Source organism: Cygnus olor, chromosome 3 (genome assembly GCF_009769625.2).
Source record: "Cygnus olor isolate bCygOlo1 chromosome 3, bCygOlo1.pri.v2, whole genome shotgun sequence".
Lineage (NCBI taxonomy): Eukaryota > Metazoa > Chordata > Aves > Anseriformes > Anatidae > Cygnus > Cygnus olor.
This window is the reverse complement of record NC_049171.1, coordinates 56,337,689-56,349,103: the sequence shown is the minus strand read 5'-3', so window position 1 is coordinate 56,349,103 and position 11,415 is coordinate 56,337,689.

Sequence of the window (11,415 nt, the reverse complement as noted above, 5' to 3'; positions counted from 1 at the left end):
CTCCCTTCCTTCCTTCCTTTTTTGCTTTTCTGACAGAGTGTATTCCTTCCTTTCCCATATAAAAACACATGGATGTGTCCTATTTGTTATTGCAAGGCATCCAACACAAACTCTTTCAGCCTGCCATGTGTTTAATCTGAAAGTTTCATATTCATATCTGTTAACTGTATAACCACAATTGCTCATAAAATATTCTTTTACCATCTTTGTTGTGACATATGTCTTTTCTAGGTAGATCATTCTACACTGATGGAGTTATGGTCAGTCTGTGGTAAGAAAAAGCAAAGATTTGGTCAGATACAGAGCCAAAACCTTGCATTCTGGATTCACACAGCAGAAGTGTATTAGGGGAAGATGATCCTTCTAACGGAAGAAAAAGTCATTGGTTTATAAGGTGACTTAGTTTGTCAGTCACCCGCTGTGGCTACGGGGTTATCAGTATGTCTGTTTCTGCTGAAGATGAGGAGATAGCAGCTCATTTCCAAGCAACGTTTAATTGGCTTTAGTCAAGTAACACAGAGCACTGATAAGTTATCAACCATTTCTAATCAGACACTAGTTCAGCCCTCCAACATCCCAGCAAGACCCATTTGGACAGTGGTCATATGCCTCTAGCTGGAAGCAGCTGTTGGTGCGGGCAGAAGTTTTGTTTAAAAATAGGTCAGTGAGCAGTTAAAAAGTTTGTCCTCCACAATAAACAAACAAACAAATAAATAAATAAATTACTCTTTTCACATCAGAGGAAGCAAAATACATTCCCAATGGGGACGTGCTTTGTTTGTGTACACGGCAATACAGCAGCCTTTCTAATTATCACCTAGTCAAAGGGGATGTTTTCTGTTTTGTGCGTATGGCTGCATGTTACTCATTCCTGGCTGCCTTCTCACCCCTGTAATTTCAGCGTTCATCTGTAACACTGGAATGCGTGCCCAAAGAAGAAAGCCCGTGAAAAAACAGATTTGTAAGGAAAAAAAAAGCAAATACCCTCCTCCTTGAAATCTAGAGCAACATCCCCCTCATACAGTTACAAGACACTTCAAAAAGATGGGTGTAGTAAAAAAATTAAAAGCATGCTTTGGTTTTGTGTTTAGGAAGCACTAGCTCAAGTAGCAGCAGGTATCCCTCTTTTTCTGTTTTCATTTTCCCCACATCAGAATTGCAGTCTGTTCCCAAACACATGCCAAGAGCACACACACTAAGCAGACACTTCTACTTTCAACACAGATGCATCCCATCTCCTCTGTACAGTACTGTGACCACAGACAAAAGGTGTCTTTTGCAGCGACCCTGTCATTAGTAACAGAGTACTCTAATTTATTTCCTTCTTTCAGTTTAATCAAAACACTGCCAGAATTGTGAATATATTTCATCATTAATGGACAAACATATCTGTTGGTGTATAAATAGGTCTTTCTTGCAGAAACTTGTAGCATAAGTTCTTCAAAACCTCATTGCTTCTTTATTTCACTGTAGATGGATGTGGGGTCTCCTTTCTTTGCTTAGCTCTGAATTCACATTTTGCCAGGCACCTTCAGGAAAGAAAAAATGCCTTGTACACATTGTGTTTTGAAATAAAGATGTCATGTTTAAAAGCACGGGGCCATTGAAATCTGAGATCATCTACTTCTGGTTTTCATTAATGTAAGCTGCACATACTTGCTCACCATGACACATTACAAAGTCCCAGTCCCCCCATCACTCAGAAATCATCTCAGCCAGAAAATCAGTGGTTAAAACATGCTGCAGCTCCTCGCTGATGTGTTTACCTGATTTTCTCAAGCATAAGAACCACAGTGCACAAGGTGTGTGGGGCAGGTATCTGCTAAGCATCCTGGAGTACTCACTTGAACTCAGGGAAGGTGATAATGTACACAATGTACATATGCACGCTGTGTGCTAGTGCATATGTAGCCACCAAGGTGTCTGAGCACCCTGGCTGGCAAGGGAACTGCTGTGACCTGTACATTCAGATGGAGAATTTGAGACATCTGGAAATGCAGGTTCAGATTCACAAAGAGGAACTGAATTCAAAGGTCCCTAGCCAATTTTCTCTTTCTCCCAACAAAACAAACAAACAAACAAACAAACAAACAAAAACCTCTTTTGCTCCCCTGTGCTTCAGGGGAGTGGACCAAGATCTACGTACACTACCTTAGCTTCTAAATCGTCCTCATATCAGCGGCTGGCTTTTCTTCCTGTCTGTTGAGGAGATAGATAGCGCCAGAGCCCTGGGTCCAGCCCATCCCCAGCCGGTCTGGAGCTGTTCATTCCTGAGCGCTTGCTTGTCTTTTCCCCAGGCTTGTTTGCAACGTGTCAGTGATGGTGATAAAAGGCGGCTGAACCAAAGGCGATGTAAACAGACAAGCGCTGTCTTCACGCTGTCCCTCTAAAGCGCCTCCTAGAAAGACTGGAAAAAAAGATGCAAATAGCTTATGAAGGACAGTATATTAGGGACACAACTACCTTTTTGGTAGCTTCTCCAGGGACTAGTGACAAGGCTGTTAATTCCTTCCACAACCACAAATCACCTGAAAGCCTCTTGTTTACGAAACGGGATGCTGGGTTAATACACACAGGGCCTAGCCCAGCTCTTCGGCTGTGTCCTGTGGGCTGGAGCAGCCCAGGCGCCATGGCCTGGAGAGGCTTGGCTGCCCCCTCCAGCCCCAGGACATCCAGGCTCCTATCAAAGAAGCTCCTTGAAATCGGCAGCCTTACTTTCAGTTTAGTCTTGAGAAAGAGCAGGCCCTGCAGTGGGGAAAAAAAAAATAAAGAAGAAGAAGGAAAGAAAGAAAAGAAAGCTTTCAATTCAAAGCGCATAGTTGTGAAAAAGCCATGTTCTGAACCAGGGTGAAGGAAAGCAGCTGAAGGCATATATTCTACCCTGGCCTGCTCTTAATTATGTGTTTTGAATTGAAAACAAACATTTTTAAAATGGCTACTGAGACGCACTTCTCGAATGAATCCAAGATGGTGGCAGATGTTACGGCTTCTGTGATAAATGCTTTCAAAGGCGCTGGGACCCATCACCATTTTAAAGTGACAGCACTGGCTTCCCTATAGCTGCTTTCCAGCACTCTGGCGGTTTCTTTGACTGTTTTGAGGGTGCTTTTCCACCCCATATTTCACAATTTTGCCACATCATTCACGCGGGATTAAACTGAGCAGTTTCTGCGACATTCGTGCATAAAGACGGCCACTGTGATCCTAAAGAATGTGGCACCCACAAGCAGACACATGGCTTTGATATTTGTATTTTATTCAGAGCCCTCTCATTTAGAAAGCCATGTGTCACTAGACTAAACCAAATGCTGTTTCACTCCTCTCTTCTCTACAGTAGATAACTGCTCGAGAAGTTGTTAGAGAAGTTGTTTGCGAAAGCTCCTCCTGACTTCTTGAAAAAAATGGCATTTGATGGCTGCCACCTAGCCAAAAGAGTAAATGCAAAGGAAGAAAAATGCCCCAGCACAAGCCTTAAGAAACACTGAGCTCTATAAAAAGCCTAGCAGCTTATGAATCATAACCAAGAGAAAATCATCAGTTTGGGCTTAGAATAATGGCATCCTTGGTAGTGGTGCAGTGGGAAGAATCAATACATTCAGATGCAACAAGAGTTTTGAAAAATAAATGTATTCTAAGCACTGACTTATGGCTGACATACAGTAGAAGTGGAAAATTACTAGTATCCCAGTATGGCAGAGGAGGGAGGAGAAATAATTGTGAACCAGAATATAATGTACTGGACACATACACGCACACACAAACACACACACACACACATCATCTAGCTCATATTTCCTCTTAGAAGAAAGACAAGTCTCCTCTCAGAGAACTCTATTATAATTTTATAGCTTGTCCCTTTCTTTCTTTTCTGCAGCATTGCCACTGCTTTTTGAGAAGTTTGTGCCACCCAGTCTCCCTAGCCTGAGCAGTCTTTTAGGCTGCAGTATGCTGTAGGAATTTGAACATGGGGTCTGAATGCTGGTGGGCTTGGGTGATGACTTTGAAGAGTCTTCTGACCTCTGGGTTGTAAATCCTCATCTGACCCAGATGTCTTCCTGCACCCTCACTGGCAGATTAAGTACCTTGACTGGGTACTGAGGGTGTCTTCAGACCTCTGTGAGGATGGAGACAGCTCCTTCCCCAGTGCTCTCTGCCAGCTCAGGCAGTGCCAGCTGCTGTGTATTTCCTCTGAGGGGGTATAAATATCCTGGGACATTGCAAGGGCAGCTGGTGGCCTCAGAAGTCCTTGGCTTCTCCATTGATATCCACACAGTGGTGAGGACCTTAGTTCTTATGGGTCAGATACACAAGGATTTATGATTAACTCCTAATTTCAGTGGTGTTTATGGATGTAAATGCTTTGAGTTGACAACTATTTACAGGTTCAGCCGAGATTCCTACTAAGTTTTAAGCAGGTCCTTCTGCTTAGCAGGGGCAGTCCCACACTCTGGCTGGATGGTGCCCATCCTTCCCATCTTCGTTATTTATCTGATTCTCCCACGCTGTTGTCAGTGTCCCAGTGCCCAGCCTGGATGTTGGGGGCACCACCACGGCATGGCGTGCCTACAGTTGCATGCGTTTCAATGCTGAAATTCTTCTTGTGAACCTAGCCCCAGCAATATCTGGGGTGTCTGTCTCCTTTGGTAGGATAACACTTCTTCATTGTGCTCAAGTTCAATCAATAACAAGCTGTTTTGTACTAGAGAATTTCTACAGGTGCTCTAACTGTGATGAGATTAAATGAGATTAAATTTAATGCCCTAGTTATGGTGCACTTGGCTAGGGGAGATCCTCCAGATTACCTTTTGAAGGAAGTTATCAGATTTTGAGCTTCCTGTTGCACAGTTTAGGAGACTGATCTGTATCCTAATTTCTTCTCCTTTGTTCTGTTTTTGATTCTAATGTATGATCTGAACAAATCAATTCAGATAAGCAATTACAAGATTGAGGAACGTCTTTCTTAAAGTGAACCTATGCAATGTTTTACTGGAGAACATGTAAAAGGAAGGGTAAGTATATTAAATAATGAGCAAGTTGGTAGTTCAGATGTTATGAAGGATCTAGATAATGAAGCCTATAAATGATAATGCTAAATCTGAACCTGTATAACAGAGGAAATATACTCCAAGGAGCCACAGGTTCTTGTAAACACAGCAACTTTTCTTAAGAGAATACTAACAAGCTTCAAACCCAAAAATGGAACTCCATTTTCATCTACAAAAGGACATTTCTGTAATTTGTGGTACAACATGTACATACAGTGTATGTGTATGTCATCTCTCACAAAGACACACTGTGACTATCTCTTTAAACTTAGGTAGAAAACAACTGGCTGTCAGTGCCAGAAAAATACCTATACTATCCAGCCATCAGGGTACTAAAAGATAAATTAACATCAAATTGTATTTCTTTGCTTGTCTAAAACTGTACTGTAAAGAGCAAATTTGGGAAGGATAGAAGGAAGGTAAAATGACATTTAATTAAATTATTGATTATTAAACTACTAAACACACTTCTGGTGATCCTTTTACACTAACAACACTCAGCTTCTCTGTGACTGGGAAGGGTCATGAAATATGCTGTACCTCATCTAGCTAGTTCTGCTTGACCTCCCACTTGACTCTGTTACACCTCGCCTGTGATGGAGACCATGACCTGCTCTCAGGTTTTCCACTTGTGAGTGTTGAAGTGTTAGTCCCGTAATCCAGTTTGTAAGTGGACTATAAGATGGGTGCATGAGGCACAGGCAAATTCCTGCTGGAACAGATAAATTTCCAGTGGTTGCAGGCATGCAGATCAAATGGTGCAGGCTGGGGTCAAGGCTCCAGATAAGCAGAAGGCGAGTTCTGGGAGTGTCCCACTTTCTCCTTCCAGGGAGAGCATTGTAGCTTGTGATCCTCACTACTTCATTTTGTATCAACACAGATTTCTTCAAATGTCAGCTCAGTCTTTGAGATTCTCAACACCAGCTCCTGTGAAAACAGTACTATAATTCCTGGCACAAACAGACATTTTCTGTATCAAACTCTTCATTCTTTGGATGCGAAACCTAAGTGTAATCTATACAATAACTAGCAGTACTTCATAGGAAATCTTAATATTTTAGAGAGATTGGTCCCAGAATAGCTATCAAAACATAAAGAAACTTCTTAACTTCTCCAGTTTTGTATGTAATTCAGTAAAATTAATTCACTGTTAAAAATATTTTTTTTTTAAAAATCCCCCACATAAAACAAAAATGAAACAAAAATCAATCAAACAACAACAAAACATTCAAAATGGAAAAAAAAATCTATCTGGAGCTCTTGTACACCATGCTGTCCTCTGCCTTTCTGCTAGAAAGAAGCTTTTCAGTGGATGAAACATACAGCTGTGTATATATAATGTCTCTTATCTTACATTGGGTGTTTGAGAAATTTTTTTGATTTATTAACTAGAAAGCACACCAAAATGTCACTTCTCCCTGCCACCAGACTTTGCAGCATTCTAGCACCTCATGCCTTCTGCAATGGGTTGTGTGGGTATGTGCATCTAGTTGCCATATGTGCATACACATGCAGACATGCACACAATGGTCTTCTTGTCTTCCAGAATATCTTGGTGTTATTATTTGATTGTGTTGTATTGTAAATATTCTTATTCGTTCCTGTTGTTTTCTTGACCTGGCCTAGGCAGGGGGACGGCAGTCTCAGGACAGCAATTTCATTCATATTTGTGTTGCTTCTTTACTTCAGTGGCTTTTAGCTCCCTGAATTGTATTTCACAGTTAGTAGAGTTGTTTGGTGCTATATCCAAGAAAAAGATGCACACACCTACAAATCAGGTTCTTGCCCCACAGCATGTGATCCAAAGGCCAGAGTTACACTCCTCCACACCTTCAGCGATGCGTGCTGAGTGCTCTGATCAGAAAGCCATCTATGGTCAGCTAATGGGAAACACAAAATGTGGAAGTGTGTCTGAAATCCTATTCCAATTCCAGCTGTCAGGGCCAAGACGAATTCTGGGAAGTTTTGGTCTTCCTCCAGAGAGAATCAGTCTGTCCTGTGGCACTCCTCCTCCTCTGAGCAAAATGAGAGGGGTACATTGCACCAGATGTCACCTTGCATCCAAAGGTCCTCTTAACTAGATGATCCTCTTAGTCTTGCCAGTCAGTGAAAAGAGACCTGGGGGTTGTACCCTTGTCCCTCAGAGGGAAGGGATTCAAAGCATTTGTATTCGGGCATCCCATCCTGACAGTATGCTCTTTGGTGCCCTAGGGGATATTTTGCACTATCCTGATGCTAGTGCCTAGGGGATACTTTGCTGTGTCTTGATGCAGGAAAGCAAACCACACAGGCCAGGGCAGAGGCTTCTTGCCTTACAGAGGCTTTGGATAAAAAAACTAAAGCCCAAATCGTAACAGCAGAAATCAGTACCCAGCCCTGTTCCCTCCTGGCTGAATGCTGACTGCCTTTTAAGTCTAACATTTTCAAACTGTCAGAAACAACTCAGCTTTTTAAGTTGGAACTGATCTCCAAGATCCTAAAATCCTGTGACCAGTGCTGTGCAGAAAGTCGGCATAACCCAGATGGGCCTGCCAGCCCTCCGTATCTACAAAGAATTGCTTTTCAACGCTTTGCCAATTTACCACCCTCTTTGTGACAGCTTACCTCCAGCACATGGCTACAGCATGGGCCAGTCCTTGCACAGGAGAGCATCCAACATTGAACACCGGGCAGAGCCTGCCTTCCTCCTCATTCCCATGTGCATGGCTGAGATGAGAAAGGAAAGCACCTTCCGCAAATGTCACAGCATAAGAAGATGATGGGAGAGGAAATAACAGAGACAGAGGAAATGGGAAAGGACAATTTTACTTGCACAAATAGGCAGATAGGCTAGAATAACTGGGAGAACAAATAAACTCTTAGGGAAAATAACAAATGAATAGAGGGAAAACACCCAGGAAAGCAAGAGCCTAATCTAAGATTTTTAGGCAGGGAGCTTCCCTCTGCAGTATTTCAAGGAAAGGTTAATCAAGAAAACATGGAGGGTTTTTTTTGTTTGTTTTTTTAAAGTCATTGGCTACATCTATATCAGTAAACTAAACAGTGCCCAAGTCCATTCTCTGTCCCTGAAGGTGGAGATGCAGTCTGGCCATGTCTGTGACTATTGAACTTTCCTAACCTCTAAACTGCAGTGGCCATGAGTATGCTGCGTACTGGGAACAGGCCATATCTGAGCTCCTTGGGATAATTACTAATTTGCCTGGCTAAACCACAGCAGGGACCTTAAGATTTAAAAAAAAAAAAAAAAAAAGATCCCAGCACTTCTTATTATCCTTGGTACTGCCATGGATGCCAGTGTGTTTAGCACTCCCATTAAAAGCAGTCATCTAGGGGGCTTGGTGGTGTGATGTGAGGACAGAAGATGAATGGTGAAAAGGGTAATGCAAAGATTATAGGGACATCAGAAATGGAAAAACCTCTCTATATGATCCTATATCTTGTCTCTGAGAGTGATCAATGACTAGATCTTTTGGGGGAAGATGGACAAGCATATTATAGAATAGGTGCCCCGTGGTAGAATATAGTCCCTGTTGTACATGCGAGTCTGCCACTTTCTGCTGTAATTCTGAATGAGTTAATTAACAAATCAGTTTTTGAAAGAGTAGTTCAGATCATCTCTTCTCTTAATGAGATCCTAAACTAAAGGCATGCTTTATATTTATCAGCCAACCGTAACTAGGTCACCTGAAGAATCCTATGATTCTCTTTGATATGATAAAATGCAATCGACTGTTTTTTGCCATCAATCTGTTTGCTGCTTTTTTTTTTTTTTTTCCCACATGTATGAGAAAATAATACAGCAACCAAAGACTTGTCGAGAAGTTAAGCTAGCGGGAAATCTGGAACAACCTCCAGATCTTCACTTTTTTCTTGAGTTCTGATATAACTTCATATTTGTCCTGAGTGAGGGACGTGACCTTAGATTATATCCAGTTGTGTTGGTTCTGCTGTTGTGAGCACAATGGAAAAGTAAACCACAAACTTTACCTGCCAGCATTGAATTTAAAATGGTCTTTTGAAGATGATGACTCTTCCAAACTAATTAGGCTTCACACAGAAAGCAGGGTGGGAAATGCTTCACCTGTAGGAATGCCGATGTTACCACTTGACAATGCCAGACCAAAGACTTCTCTCTTTGTTACAGATATAAATCAGAAGGCATTTTAAAACTTTAATTGTACTGATTAGCACCATTGGTGCCTATGGCAATTATTCTGGATTTTCACAAGTGGAAGTTGGAGTCATGTCTGCTGTGCTTTACAGGTTGAATCAACCCAAACTAATGGACTGATCAAAGGTTATGAGATAGCATGTTCCTTTTCAGCCTCCCTTCTCACTCAGATCTTTTCATTCAACATCCATTTTCCAAGGCATCTCCCTTTACAACGAGTGCACATCTTTATACACTGTTACGAGAGAGACTGCGCTACTGTTCTTTAAAGTTAGGGATAATTTAGTTACGCCAAATTTGACATAAATGACCCAGACTTGCAGTGGAATTGCAGGACAATAAGGAAATAGAGGTTTTCTTGTGTGCAGAGCTGGAATGCACTCTCCAGAACACCTGCAGCACAGGAATGTGCAGTAACATCACTAAATTTACTGGCTCCTTACTCCACTGCAATAGAAAACAGAGTCTGGCCTCAGTGACCTTTTTCTTTTCCAATCTGGATGGGTGCGAGCTCCTTCCTTAAAAGAAAATACTGACCTCCGAGGTCAGTTTTGTTATTTTGGGTACGGTTCCTTCTTTCAGGCAGGCTTCTGTCTAACACATGAGAACAATTTCCAGACCCTTATCACAGCACCAGCCAAGGAGTGTCTAGCCCACTATCTGCACCTCTGAATGAAACAATGAGAAGCCGAAGGCAGACGGCGAGGCGAGTGCCGGTGCACCCTCCCCGGAGAGCGGCAGCTGCGGCGGGAAGGAGGGGTGGGAGCGGGGCAGTCATCACCCTGTTGGGAACATAATAGCCCCCGGGTAGGCCACTGCAAACAGGAAGGGTGTGGACAGGATCTGAGTGCAGCTGCTGCTCCGCTAACAGCATCTGTTCCCACAGGCTTTGATCAGTGGGCATATGGCATTCTGTGCCATGAGATAAACACGCTCTTGGAGTGGGATTTGTTTGCCTTACACATATCTCCCTAATGAACTGTGTGCCCAGGCAGCCACACACTCCAAATCCAGGAGCAACAAGACCAAGCCTTTCTGGGAGAGTTGCAGCAGGTCCTTGCAACCTATTCACAAAGATTACATCATGCGAGCATTGCTCGCCAGCCCCACATTTCTCACAGATGAACATAATCACGGTTTTCACTATCGCTCATGTAAAACTGGCTGGACTCCTTTTCTCTCACTCGCCTCTGTGGTTGAATCCCTTGGAGCAGGGCACCCAATTTAACATAATTAACTCTCGCGAAGATAATTATTCCAGTTGGCTTCTTGGCATGGCTCAAGCACTTTGTACGCCTTAGCTGGAGCCCTTAGGTTTGGAAACGAGCAGGGGATTCCAAGTTCCCAATTACCAGAGGCCATAAACACTGCCTCTCTGGGAATAGACTTGGAGCCATGCCTGTGGGCCCAATCCAGCTCCCACAGAGGCCAACGTGAGCCTGTCAGAAACTTCAGGGGGTGTTTGATAAGTCCCCTGGCAGCTGAGGAGGGAAACCGACTAAGCATCACGGTCTTGGATCTTTTAGCAGCCCCAAGGGCTCACAGTGAGGGAAGAGAGGGCAGGTGAAGGCAGCTGCTTCATGCCCATTTTCAGAGGTTAGTAGTACCATTGCACGGGGAGATGTCTGCATTTGCACAGTGCATTTTAGAAATGTTGAATCCACCTGCATGTTCTCCTTCAATGGGAGGAAACCTGAGGCCTGGCAAACTACCTGCAAATATTTTCCAGAAGAAACAGCAAGGAAAAAGTAGTAAGCAGGCCAATCATACTCTGCTCAGCATCAGTGTTATCTGTAGCCAAAGGACTTTGGGTCCTGCCAGTCTTCTTTAGGAGCACACCTCAATCCGTGAACTCTCCAGAAGGTCCCTAAGGAGGGTGACTGGGTGCACAAATACACTTGGAATTGTCTTCCTCCTCTAGTCAACCAGCAGTGATATACGTGGTGTGCAAGATATTGTACATGAGCTGGAGAACGGGCAACCAGCTGTGAAGATGCTGGAAGGTGGGAGCAAACACTGCTAGATGAGGTCCATTATATTTCTTGTCGGGGTACACAAGACAAACACATCGCACCCCTTCAGGGCAATGTCTAGCTTAACTGACCTCCTGGGAGCAAGGGGAAAACTCTGCTCTGTTTGTTTCTGTCTGAAAACTCTGTTTGCTGAAAGCTTGGTTAGATGGGGAAGAAAGTCTTCTCA